The sequence below is a fragment of the Passer domesticus genome, chromosome 12 (genome assembly GCF_036417665.1).
Source record: "Passer domesticus isolate bPasDom1 chromosome 12, bPasDom1.hap1, whole genome shotgun sequence".
NCBI classification, from domain to species: domain Eukaryota; kingdom Metazoa; phylum Chordata; class Aves; order Passeriformes; family Passeridae; genus Passer; species Passer domesticus.
In genome coordinates, this window is record NC_087485.1 from 14,757,372 (window position 1) to 14,771,715 (window position 14,344).

The 14,344-nt window shown below is 39.8% G+C and overlaps 1 long non-coding RNA gene across 6 annotated transcripts; it reads left to right on the top strand.

Moving 5' to 3' along the window:
* The first annotated feature begins 1,422 nt into the window (after window positions 1-1,422).
* LOC135279660 (uncharacterized) lies at window positions 1,423-13,423 on the top strand. Of its 6 annotated transcripts, XR_010346880.1 has the most exons (6): window positions 1,423-1,677; window positions 5,906-6,037; window positions 6,831-6,899; window positions 7,295-7,381; window positions 7,767-7,841; window positions 9,416-13,423. It is a non-coding gene; the product is annotated as an uncharacterized LOC135279660 (long non-coding RNA). The 6 variants fall into 6 exon arrangements; XR_010346881.1 differs by lacking the exon at window positions 6,831-6,899 and having other exon boundaries at window positions 1,429-1,677; XR_010346882.1 differs by lacking the exon at window positions 5,906-6,037 and having other exon boundaries at window positions 1,432-1,677.
* The last annotated feature ends 921 nt before the right edge of the window (window positions 13,424-14,344 follow it).

Consider the following 14,344-nt stretch of genomic DNA (forward strand, 5'->3'; position numbering starts at 1 on the left):
TTACGTTCATAGGAGGCTCGTTTGTAGCCTATCATTATGATGAAGTGAAGTTTAAAATTACACTGGGAGCCTGCTTAAGGACCATCATGCAGGTCCAGGGAGAGGGCTTATCCAGCCTGCTCACACCCAGCTCAGCCCAGGAGCTCCATTACTCATGCTGACCAAAGCAGCTCCTCAGAACAACTTGCAGGGGCAGCATGGCTTGGTCAGGGACACAAAATGCACCAGAGAGGGATTTACCGTCAGAGACGGTAAATTATTCTTTCAGAAATATTATGGATAAGAGAGTTGAAGCCAAAGAGGTTTTGCATTCAAACATGTTGTTTCTGGATTTCTTTAGTGAGTGTACGCTTAGAAAAAGCCAAGTGCATTGGCAAACTTTTCATGCTCATCCAGTACGTGCTTGAGATGTGTGAATGCCTGCAAAAGAAAAAGTGTGGTTTATTTTGGTAATGTCTAGTCATTTGATCTAATATATAAAAAGAATGTCGTCTTAGTATTAACTATAACAAATAGAAACTGAATTGTGAAAGAGAGGATGTCCCTACTTACTAAATATGCATGAAAAGCCTAGAATTGCTACCTCTTACAACAGAATCATGACAGTAATTTGTCCCTTGTTGGAATACATCAATTTTACCCTCTCCCTTTCCACCTTTGGAGAAGAGGGAGCGAGGATTAAATGTGTCTTGATTCTAAAACATCTATAGAAAAATATCAAATAAGCCATATTCTCAAACAGTTCCTGTTCTTTCAGATTTTTTCTGTTAAGAGCTTAGTATGTTTTAATGAATTGTGCTGAAGGGCATCATTACCTGCTCCCTAATACTAGTCCTTTTGGGTCAAGAAAGAGGATTATTCAGAAATATGATTTCTACCAATTATGCTTTGGTGGTTACAGTAAAATTCAAGAGCACTAAGTTTGTTTGCATAGCTTGATTTGTACAAATGATCCCGTGCCTAAGCAATTTCAGCATCACCATTGTGCATGTTGCATCCATGCCTGAGCCCAGGGGCACAGTTTCAAAGCCAGAATTTCATACTGGGCTGGATATTTGGCCCACACAGTTTAAGAAAACAGAAAATCTGGAGATATGCATTTAATAGCAATATAAAAATAAAACCCAATAAAAATAATGAGAATTATATTTCTATTGGGAGAACATTAAAGTCATAATGGTACAAATGGGCTTTAGATAATTGATAATACTGATGCAGAAAATTATTTTCAGTTCCCCCTCCTTTGCAGTAAAATACAGCTGCATTTCAAGATAAGAAAAAAATAACTTTCTTTTCTTTTCTGTTGGCAAACAATAAGGGTGCTTTGACCAGCATTGCTCAGTAAACCTCAGAGCCACGTGAAAACGAGCGTGTGAGTTTGCTGCGTTGGCAAGTCCCACCCTGGGAGCTGTGGGATGGTGGAAGGATGTCACCCCTTGGCTAGAACCTTGCTGATCACTGCAAACCCGAGTAAAGGTTAATCATTCTTAATCTGTGGTTTTACTGAACCAGTGTCTTCCTGCTGCTGCTGCACTCCTGCTGCAGCTGTGGAGAGCGAGGCGGCTCCCTCAGCTGATTTGCATCCAGCCTTACTGCAGTTATTTTCCTTTGGAAACACATGGCCTGGAACCCTGGAGAAGAGGAAGAGGAAGGTGTCCTGTTTCTCTCCGGGAGAAGGTAATGGGGCTTTGCCTGCCTGGTGCTGGGCAGCAACTTCTAGGTGCTCTGCAGGAGAGTGGAGTAAAGGATGTTCTTGTCCTCTGTGCTGTTTGAAGGCACTGGTATTGCTCCATTGCTTGCTGAGTTTATCAGCCTGTCTACATTCAGTCACCACCCCAAGTTCAAGAGGATTTGCCATTCATGTCATCCTGAGCATCTTTAGTGACAATGCAAATAACTTCTACTTGGGCTCGTGGATTGTGGGGTAAATGTCCCTGATTTTGTCCCAGTAAGAGCCTTCCCATTACACAGCTTCCCTGTGATCTGTCTGGCTTCATCTTAAAGCATAAAAATGCAAATTAGCAAATTTGACTAATTTGCTAAAGGAGATTTGAAGTCTATGAAAAGGGAACATTTTTGCACTGTCAGAGTAAGTGTAGACTGAAGTGGGCAAGCGCTTACACAGCCGTGGAGCAATGGAAAACAAGAGCAGGTGGCAGAAGTGCCAAAGCAAAATATATTCTATCAACAAGATGATCAAGAAAGAGATTTCAGCCAGGCCAGCTGGACTGGCCAGCCAGCCAGGCTGTAAGGGACAATGCTCTTCTGTTCCAGAGCCTGCCAGACTACATTTAATGCAGTGGATTTTCACTTGAAGGCTCTGAAGATTCTGTTTTCTCCAGCAAAGCAAAGGGAAGAAATAAGTAAGAATAGCTGAAAGTTAAAACAGACTTGGACTAAATAAATAAAAAAAAATCTGTGTGTGTTTGTAGTACTGGGACAGAAGTCTTGTAATATCTTTTAACACTTTAGTATTTCTGTGCTTTAGAATCCTTAACTTGCAAAAGAGATACCTCTATTTAGTTGCCTGGATTGTTGTATGAATGATTGTTGCACTGAAATTTAGATAATGTAATATTTCTAAAGTATTTTCAGATCATTGAGTAGTAGACAATTTGGAAACCTTTCCTATTGTGCTGAATCTTAACTAAATCTCTAGATTTTGTCAAAAGCTGTCTCTTCACATTTTAAACCAGGAAGCATTTGTGGGTTTGTTTTTATAAATCAGTCTATATGAAGTTGATATTATAATTGAATAAGTTAAAGAAAAAATTGGAAATGTTACTAAGCCACAGAAGTGTCACTGTCATAGAGACCAGAGACATTTTGCTGGGGTTTTGTTGTTGATACTGACAATGTAGATTGGTGTCGGTTAAATTCTAATTTTTTTTTTTTTAGCTATAATATATCTGTTGTGCTAATCATTTCAGCCATTCTCTGATGAATTGACATGGGAGTTAAAAAGTTGCAAGAGGGGCCAAGCATTACAGTTTAAAACTTCCTCAGTGTGCTTGGGCCCATTCCTGGGGTTTAGTTGGTGTTTGCAAACAAAAAAAAAAGTAGATCAGGTAAAGTGCCTGTGGTTTTTAGATGCACACCCTTTTGGAGCAAGTTTCCCACTGGTCACCCTGCAAGGATGGAAGGAAGGTGGGGGCTTCTTTGCAATGTCCTGCTGTCGCCTCTGTTATTGCTGCAAATATTCCTTGTGTGGCTGGAACTGACAAACATACAGTATGAAAATAGCTGTACACACTCAGTGCCTCTTCATCCTGCAGTGCATGTAAGGCAATGGTTCAAACCAAGCAGTGAGGGGAAAAAAAAAAGAGAGAAAAAACAGAGAGAAGAACAGGTACCTAGTGCAAACATCTTGCTGTTTCCTGGTCATGGAAGGCAAGGTCTGGATTCCCCTTAGAGCTCCTGGTGAAGCTGCCTAAGGGTCACATTGTGCTGCTGGAATTGCCAGGAGTGCCCTCCCAGGAATTGTGGTCTGAGCTGTCCAGGGCAGGGGCACTCTGGAAGTGAGTCCTGTGACCCCCAGCAGGTCTCTGCTGTGCCAGCACCACTGCTGCAGGTCTGGTGCCAAGTTATGGGCTCACGACTGAAGGCAAGTGTGGGCTGACAGATAAAGCGTGGAATTTAGCACAAGGAGAAATCTATGCTTGAATCTTATTGCAGTGTGTTATCTGACTCCTCCGACTGCAGCATGTGACTGAATTAAAGTGAATGATGAAATTATGTACAGTCATTTTCATAAGCAGAAGTCAGTTACAAAGTGCTTCCAGATGTATGTTTAATGCATTTCTGTTTTATTATGGTGTCTATTTGATGTACGTGGTACTGACTAAATGGTTAAAAACACTGCAATGTGTACAGAAGTATATTGTACTCAATTTTTTCCCAAAGTGTCAGTGTTGATAACTAAAAACTGAAATACTGCAATCTAATCAACAGTGCTTTTATGGGCCTATGAGCATAGGCTTTTAACATTTGGGTAACTCTACTGTTGGTAGACATAAAAATAAATGGCCCTAAAATTATTTTAGGATTGTAGGTTTAATATAGAGAACTAGATAAAGCTACAAAAAATAAATCAGTGTAGAATTATTTCTGGCATCACATCTGCCAGGCCCATCAAGGAACAGATATTTTACATGCCTGTTTCCTGGGGTTCAGGAAAGCAGCACTCTGCTCAGCTGGATTGATCAGGTGGACTCACAGAATTTATCTCTTGGCTGTCTCTTTTCTGATATCTTATTTTATGTTCTACAGTCATACCATTCTGGTTTCAGATCCTATCAGGTGTCACAAACCACACCATATTCAGAGTGGTCAATATTACACCTGTCAAGTCCAAGGGCAGCAAATATTGTTAGTGGATGAGTTGGTATCAGTTCTCTGAGTTTGTGAGGGGCAGAAGCTCCACCACCCTGGTATCAGACACTGCATTGAAGTTAATGTACAGAACTGGCATTTGGACTTGTAAAGATACATGAGCAGTTTTCCAAGGGAAAATGGTTAATCTGAAAACCTTAGCTTCATCTGAATGTAAGGTTTGTTTTGTTGGTTTGGGTTTCCCCCCCCCCCCCACCTAATATTTGTCCATGCAGCAGTTACTGTGCTAAAGTTAGTTATTTAGTTAGTTATTTAGTCACAGAGTGAATATTCTCTGTTCAGTGCTGTGACAGCAAGTCATGCTGAGTGTTCCTTGTCTGGATGGCACAGTCCTCTGGAGGTGACAGTAGAGGACCCTGTGATGGTCAGAGCAGCCACCCTGATCATGTTGAGGCAGCCCCATGGGCCAGGCAATGCTCTCAGCCCACAGCAGAACTGCCCAGGCAGGGAGGACTGAACTGGGCATCAGCATGACTTAATCCTGGGGCATTGGTCATCACATTTCTTACCATTCTGTGGGACAATATTGCATGTTGTTCATCATTTGTTTTCTTCTCTAGACATAATTTTTTCTGGTTCCATTTTTATCTTTTTCCCGTCTACATTTCCCTCAGGGAGCAAATTTTGATTTCTCTCAGGAGAACCAACTTTTCACTTCTCCTTCTTATCTGCTAAGATTATTAGCAATTAAATAGGTAGTGTTAACATGTACAGAGTGATAATTGACCCAAATTAGATGAAAGAGGCTACAGCAAGGGTGACAAGTTCAGTTTTTCACAGGTGGTGTTCTAAATATTTGGTTTTGCAGGAAAAAGAAGCCCTGTAAATAATCATTTATAGGAAAACCAATATCTAGATGTTTCTGTGCCACATGGGTGAAGACTTAGACCTCTTAAAATAAAAATTCAAGTTCTGTAGAATCTGGAATGTGAAGATATTGGATGGACTTAATTTGGTCCAATGGCATTTTAGATTGTTGCCATGTATATATATATATATATATATATATATATTAGTGTATACTTAAATTTCATCTGTTTTAATTTACTCATGTAAATAATAATTTCTGAGTTCAGGTGTGATCACCATAAAAGGAAAGTTGGAATATTTACTTTGATGTGACAACACTTGGAGTGATTGGGGCCTAATTAGTCAATTTGTAAAAAGACCCCAATGCTGCAATGCTGTGTGAAGCCATAGGCAGCAGAATGTTTGAGGAGCACACACAGTGGTGTGCACAATAATCCTGTTTCTCACAGGAATAAGAAGTCACCTGATCCTCATAATTTTTTTGTTGTTGTTTCAGAGGAGTTCACAAGTTCCATGTCTGTTAATTTGTTTGGGAAATTTAATTCATTTTTTTACCAGGATGTTATCCTTGGTACATTTGGTTCTCCTCTGCTGTACAAATTACAATGGAATATATCTGGTATCTTTTTGTCCCTGACTTTTGAGGATGGGAAGCAGGAAAGGAGAGAAGCTACAGCTGGCCATTCCCTTTGATAACTCACAGGTGGAGATGGGACACCAGAGCAATGGTCCAAACCTCTGAGCTGGGAAGGAGAATCTGACTTCTGTGAGCCCTGCTTGGTCCCTAAAAGCCCCAAAGCTGATGGCTCAAGGGGGAGCTGGGAAACTGTCCCAGGTGAGAGCATCAGGGTCTGGTCTGTTGTCCCCCCATGATACAGAAAGGCTGCAGGGGCTCCTGGGTGGGTTGGATCAGGACACCCCAGGAGCTCGGCCTGGGAGATCTGTGCTCCTCTCTGCCTTGCCAGAGGCTTTTCTTCATTACCTGAGAGGGTCAAAGCCCGCCTGCCCTGAGTGCAGTGGACTACCAGGACGAGCAAAGGGGATCAATACACACTGCAGTATGAATTTAATGTATGTAAGCCACGCTGCATTTTTAATCAGCTATATATTTATTGTCGAGAAGAGTAACAAATTACAGTACCACTAGCACACAAAAGCTTATGGCATTCCATTATTCTTAATTAATAGGTAAGTGCAAGCCTTTTTTATTTATACTGGAGGAGATCTTGTTGCTAATTTGGTTGCAAATGTATCTGTAAAAAGGAAAAAATGTATGTCTATTTATTTTACTATTTTAATAATAGAGCACTCATTCTTTCCTTTTAGTTTTTTTTGGTCGTTCCATGGTTTGCAATCAAATATTAGTATGTTGATTTTGCATATATTTCAAAGACGTCCACTCTTTTTTTATAAGAAAAACAAACTTGTTTGTAACAAACTAATAAAATGTCTCTAGAATCTGAAATGAGCAGTGGAAATGACACAGGTTCCCTGGGTTCTTTTACCTTGAATCTGGTCAAACACTCTGCCACTGGAATTTTCAATCAGTAGATCATTACCAGAAAAGCCTAAGAGCAGGTAATGTATTTTGCTGATCCATTCACTGGTTTCCTTTTCCTTCCTTATAGGTAAGAGCACAGAGGTCTCAACAAAACCTATGAGCCTACATTTGAAGCTTCATTGTTAATTCTGGGGAGGTGAAACCAACTGTGTCAAGCAATTTTTATCCTTTAACAGAATTTAACTATTCCATAATTAGTAATTAGAGTCTTTGCATACTTTCCATATTAAGATCAAAAAGCTCTTGGGAAAATTTAAAGTGAGTCTTAAAATATAGAAATATATATTTAAAACCTTCAAGCTTCCTAAACATATAGAGCCATTCCTATGTGGTATCAGTTGGAACTGGGGAAGCTGACTTCTGAACATTAACCTGCTTTACTGGATGTGATATGATTTAGAAGATGGTCTTTAAGATGCTATTAAAAAGAAAAATTAATAAATATGAAATTTTAAAGATATTAAATAGGAAATAAATAAAAATCTCTTAATATTGATTTTTAATTTGATTTGTTATGGGTGGTTTTTACAGATTTTTATGAATACCATGAGAACGTGCTGTTAGTCATGTTGGAGACCTGATGTTCAATCAGAAGGGCAGGAGATACATGACCTGAAGGTAAGCAGTGGAATCATTTCAGTTCTCAGAGCAACAAAATAAAAAGTTTTCTTCAGAGGAAGTTTTCTGTACAGTTTTTCTTAATTTCTTTTAAAATGGGTGCAAAAGTGAGAGGTGAGTGATTAACTAAGGTTGGCTCAGGAGCCAGTATTTGTGCTCATTATATATATCTTGGAAATTGTTTTTTAATACCAATGACCACAACTTAGATTTAGGTCTTGAAATTCTTAGAGTCTCCAACTTTGAAACATTTGAATTTTTATGTGCTGATCTATAATGATTTTCTGTGGGATGCTGTTGCTGGAGTCCTCTGTTGTGATAGATACCTCAAACTGCCCATTTTCTTCTGATCATACTCAAAATCTGATCTGTTGGTTTTTTTCAGGCTGTCTTTCTAGGCTGCTGTTTTTGTACAGAAGTTCATTTTTTGAGAGGAAGAATGTATTGATGCTCAGAGAAGGTAATTTTTTTAATGGATAAATGGGGAACACTCATTAATTTCAAAAGTAATCTTTACACATGCTAATCTGCCTCTCCTCCTCTGTGAGGAATGGACAGATTGCAGTCCCAACAGGGCAGAGCATCACTGTTTGGTTAAGAGAGGCCTGTCAAGCCATTTCATCTGTGTGGTAATGGTGAAACTTTGCTTAAAGTAACACCACATACAGCAAAAAAACATAAGCAGCCCTCTCCTGCTGAGCTTTCCAGGACTTACTGCTTGCAGTAAATGTTGAAAAACACTGCAGAACTTGATCAAGAACTGATAATTGAAAAGATGACACGACCTAATTTGAGAAGGGTTATATCTTCACGTGCCCCACACTTGTGTAGTTCAAAATAGTACACATCTTGTCCCTTTAACTTCAGGTGTATGTGTCTTGTCTGGTTCTTGGAAGTGACTGTGTACAGGCAGAGCATAATTGGCAGCCTGTGACATCCCTGTCTGCAAGTGTCTCTCTAAATGCAGCGTATTTCAGCCTTTATCTAGTGATGGCTGTTACCTGAGAGAAGCCCAGGGCCATCTCAAAGGGCTTGTAGCGGCTAATTGTGCCTGTTAGGACTAGCAATTAGCTGGGGATCTCTCCACCAGGCAGCTCGACACCCACTGGCTTTCAGCTGCTCTCACGTCCTTTCAGTTAACTAGCTGTGCCAGGCTCGGGAGACAGGGACAGGAGGCAGGCACGCCGTCGTGCTGGGAGAGGGAGAGCAGGGATGTGCAGGACTGCTGGGGAAAAACAACCAGGGGTTGTAATGACACACTAAAATCCCACCTGGTTATCGCAGAGCGGCAAGCGACCCGGCCCTCGTTTGTAGGGGTGGGGAGCCAGGCCACTTGCACAGGCAGCACTTCAGCTTTAAGGAAATAATAAAATCTAATTACGTATAGGTCATAAAAGGGATCACGTACATATGGTGGTTACTGGTTACCATGGTGCAAACAATGGTTTCAATGGAAACATGAAGTAGAACGTCGGAGAATTAAGATAATAAATCAGTTTCATTGAATAATAAAGCTTTGCACTTACCCATTAATTAAGGATAATCGTATGCCATAAGCTTTTGTGTGCTAGAAGTAATGTGTTACTCTTTACCATAAATATATAGATGATTAAAAATTCAATACACCTTACAGGTAGCAAATTCATACCATGCTCCATATATATTACAAATGAAAGATGAAAGCGTTCTTTTTACGCTTATTATTTTTTGAATTGGGATAGAGCGTTTCAATTACCCACCAGAATTTGAGGTTTTGATAGTGATTGGAAGACTTGAGAAAATCTACTTCTTGAAATCTTTGTGGAAATCTTTAAACACTGATGACATAATTCAAAGATATCTACAAATGTTCAAAAAATAGGCTGGGCTTGTCTGCCACATCTGGTTTCCAACAGCGAATTGAGACGTACCACATAATGCAACACGCTGTAACACAATACAGCCTGATCTTGTATTGACCCTTCCACTTGATACATCTTTAGGTGCTTTATAATCCCTAACAAATGTACCTTAAAATCCTATTGAACTGTGTAGGCAATTGAGAACAAATGTCTTCAGACCAGAAATAGCATCTGATTCTCGGACCAAACGAGAGAGACCACGCCAGATCCACGGGGTGTGCAGACTAAAGGACATGAAGGCTTCTGCCTACTCCTGTGAATCAAGGGCAGAGAAAATCTTGGGAGCCAACACAGAGCACCACACAACTGAGGTAATTCCCTTTCTCAAATGAACAGAAATGAAACATACAAAAACACTTTTAAAATTGCATCATTAAATCCCTGCCCATCTCAGGATACTTTTTCCCTTCATCTCTAAAGTGGCATTTGCCAGAAAAATTCTCAGACAGAAAGATAGTCTCAGGCTGAAGGCGTGGTAGACACAGGCAGTGTGAACCCCAAATCCTGTTCTCTGGCTCTTGCCCAGTGCTCTGTGAAGTAGCCCAGTTCCGTGGCACAGAAATAAGTGTTCAGTGATATGCATGGACCATTTTTCTTAATTTTAGAAATGAAACTGTGGAGATCTTGGCCTTTTTTTCTTTCTGTTGATGTATTTGCCTTTGATTCCCTGCCTCTCTAAAATTATGCCTCAAACTCTCTCAGTGAATCTGTTAGGCTGACAAATATGCACTTTTTAAAATTGTATTTTAGAGAAATACTGAATAAACACAGGCCTACAATACATCAATAATCAAACCATCTCAGCCACCCTCCTGTAAAATCCAGAAAGCCAGTTTTCTCACTGGCATTTCAGGTCTGAGATCCCAGTTTGAGGCCAACTTGAACAAATAAGAAAATTAACTAGGTGATTTGGGTTCAGCTCCTCTTGCAGAAAACCATCATACATAACTGAGTAGAATTTTGGCTATTCACTCTAAGAACCTCTGCTTAGAAATGTGGCTTTGTTTACATGCAGCTTGAATTTTTTGTAGAGCTGACAGAGGGAATTCCTATATACTGCAGACTGATCATACAGTGAGGGCTGTGTGCTGCTAACACACTGGCAGAAGGCATGGAGAGAGCAATCCTTTAATGCTTATCAATACATGAGTGGGTATTTTGTAGAGTATTAACCCGAATTGCAGAGATGTATGCTGGGGTGTGTAAAACATGCAATGCAAAGCGGGGCTGAAAGCCTTTTGTCTATTCTCAAAAGAGAGCTGGGGGAAAAAAAATTATGAGAAACAAATCCAAATCCTTCCAAACTGAACTTAAGTGTTAAACATGACCTTTGGATTTAAGAACCACAAATTTTCACAGGAAGTTGAAAACACGCTGGATGGGGGAACTAAAGAACAGCAGGAACAGATGCCATTATTTGGCACACAGTGGGGAGAGCAGCACAGAAAAGGCAGTCTCTGCAGAAGACATTTGCCTTTAACTCTCTTTGTTTTCTCTTGGGGAGATAAGGGTAGGCACTGTGTGAGATTTTCTCCTTACATCAAAAAGCTTGGGGCAGGGGGGAAGGACAAGTTTAAAAATATTTTAAGAACCTGGCCATAAAAATTTTCAGTTATCTGTTTTACAGCACAAGAGGGTTTGTGAGCAAAGAGAGCCTAGGAGGGGTCTCCTTAGATTAACTGCAACAGCCACTTGCTAGCAGGGAAGGAAAGACCTGGGAAAGGGAACAAATAGTGTGCAGTCTTTGTTAAATAGAGTTATATTCATGGGGAATGTGTGTATGGAACTCACTGCATTGCCAGCTTGTAGGGCAGAGGGATGAGCCTGGCTCCTGCAGGGTGAGCTCACCCTGTCCCTGCTGCTCGGGCTGTGAGACAGAGGCAAATGACTTTTTCTCACCCACCCAGAGGACAGTCTCAAACACACACAGAAGGGTCACCCACTGTAGTTTTGCTTGGTTTCTGCATTGTTAGGAGCATGAGACTAAGCCAAAAACCACTTCTTGCGCTTTCCTCTGGCTGTTGCATCCTTTAAATCCAGCTTGGACCAAGGGAATGGAGCAAGCACATTGCACCACCAGTGAATCTAAAGAAGGTTTATTGGTGAATGTGTGTTTCTGATTCAGAACTAGGAGAGAATTGTGGAATTGACATCAAATGTAACAAATTATAGAGGCTGGCTACCCAAGATGGGTGCAGCAACTATTCAAATAAATTATTCAGAGAAAGGACATGATATTTTGTAAAACTTGGTCCACTTACATATAAGAGGTTGAATACTCGTGCCAGGGGCCTGATGACCTTTCCTGTAGCAGTCTCTGCTCAGAGACAGTGGGATCAAAGAATTCCTAATTAGTGGTATCTCTTTGGGAGGGAGGAGAGAAAGATTATTACTTTGCTTTCACTTCTGAAGATAACACTTATGTATAGTGGTAACCTATCTTTGGCAACAATTTCAGCACACAAATTATAGCTTTAATGACCCCATAAGCATTCCTAGTTCAAAACAAAGAACTAGGGAGCAAAGATAAGTTGCAGGGGGATGGATGCAAGAAAAATATTTTTAAAATGGGATTACTGTGAAAATCAACAGACTCAATCAGGTTGTGTCATTATTAAAACTCCTATTCTGTAAATCCCTGCAGTTTCAAAGGTGAGGCCAGTTTACTGACAAGGGCTCAAATGTATGACATTGGAATTCCTGGGGGGGTTTTTGTACCCAAAATTTACCAGTTGACGCAGGGTGTTTTGAATACTATGGTGAAATTAAGCAATAGGACAAATCCACAGTGAAGGCTCAAACAAACCCTATTAGAAAGGAAGAAGCAAAGAGACACATCATTTTTGGAATGCATTTTCTCTAACTTCATCATATTTGTTTGAGGTCATAATCTTTACTAAAATTAAATTGTTGATTTTGCTAAATTTTTCTCTGAATGGAGCTGTCTTCCATGGGTGCAGGGGCAAATGTAAATCTCAGATGAGCCCACCAAAGGTATGAGCACAAAGCAACTCTAAGCATGTAAATTAGGTAAATACCTTTCCGTATCCCTTCATGGAGCTGATTGGCAAATGCAATGTATGGTTTATGCTTTGAAGCTGTGCAACCTTTAAGTGCTTGAATTTCAGCATGCAGAGCCCTGTTGAAATTTATGGTGTTACTTACTTGCTTTAAGTTTTAAAATGTCACTAAAGGGATTGGGATAATACAGAATGCCAAGATACTGTCTGTAGTCTTTGGATGGTATGCCCACGGTGCTTATTTCCCTCCTCATGAGGTTTTAAATCCTGTAAATATTTATTCATACATACCTATTTTTAACATGGTGTTTAAAATGCAGCTCAGATTTTGGTGGGGCATGAGGTGCTAACTTAGGAATGGGTCAGTGGTGGCAGCAGCCTGAGTGGTTTGCATGTCTAGGGAACAATGTGCAATACAAAGGTAAGAGGTTGGGTAAAATGGGTATAATCCATGTTAAAAGCTTTTAATTTTCACATGTTCTCTTACTTTAAGTATCTGTGTAGTTCATTGGATGTGATTTGTGTGATGGTCTTTTCATGTCTTTGGCGGTGTGAAGAAGGGCCAGTATGTGCTTCAGTGTCACAGACCAAGCTATTTAAAGTTGCTTTCAATGTAAATAAGAATGATTCCTAGAGATTCATTGGGATAGTAATGCATAACCTGGAGATAAGCAAAAATGTAGTGAATAAAAGACTCATATACCTAACAATTTGCAGAAGTGGACCTAGAGTGAGCAGATTTCTCTTTTGCAGGCAAAACTTAATTCCCCAAATGAAAATATAAGTGAAATAAGTTAAGCCAATCTTCTCATGTATAAATATTGTTTTGTCAGTATATTCTAATTTCCTAAATTTTCTCCAAGTCAAAAGTGTTTGAGAATCAGAAACATTGGAGGCCTCTTGTATTTAATAAGGGTTGGTGCCTTTTGTCATTTGAGGGGAAAAAAAAATAAATGGCAATGGAAGCTATTTTGTTAATGTTTTTATCTGTTCTGTGACTGACATCAATAATACATAACAGTTCCATTGACATTGCATCCTGTCCAATGGAGCCACTGACCTGATTCAATGTCAGCTGAAATGCCTCGTACATCATAAACATACATGAATTCTCACAGATCCATTATCCTCCCGCCCGGTCCAGGAGTGCCAGGGATCCAGTGCTAAGCCTACAGGAGTTGGAATTCTTTTTCTCTCCGTTTATATTTTCTTTCACACTAAGAAGGAGCAACTCCATACTTGGTAGAATGTAACTGGGAGACCCCATGTATTTTATGAATACATGAATGATAATGATGTCAATAGTCGTTCAGATACTCGGCTGATAAGCCCGTGGTGTACAAACCCAGATAAATACCTCATACCTTGTCAGGAGAGCCTGCAAACCTGATATGTCATTCTGCTTTATTGTGCAAGAATATATGAATCATAATATTCCTATTAACATTGTACAAAGTCTGCAGTAGTTGGAGACTTCACCCAATGACAGTACAACTTTCATAAAAATATGGATAGTTATCATGTGCCCCTGCTGTGATTTCATTGCTACTAAAAGCAAAGGGAACACAAATGAAAAATACTCCAAAGTTTTCCATTGGTCCCCCTGAACAGTGCACTGCTGCAGTATATATTTGTTTTACCATTGAGCCTGTTTAGCAGTCAAACTGTAGGAAATTGAATACACACTTACTGTATAAAAATGATATGCTTGGTTAGTGATACTTTAGAAGAAATAAGTGCATCAATCATAGAATAGCAGGTTGTCAGGGCTTTATATGTAGGAAAAACACAGAACAAAGAATGTAATGCATGTTGGGCACCTTTTTACAAAAGTTTCATGCCAAAGTTGATTTACAATGAATGTTTCCCTCCCTCTCTCCTCCCAAATTCTTCTAAAGAAACGTTCACAGAAATCTGAGCAAACTATCATGCTCTCTGTTCTGACGTGTGTGTAATTACAAGATCATCCTCATTGTGAATTTTCTGTTTGGTTGATTTAAGAAAAAAAAAAAGGTGCATACTCTTAATGCTGTTCTGTCATT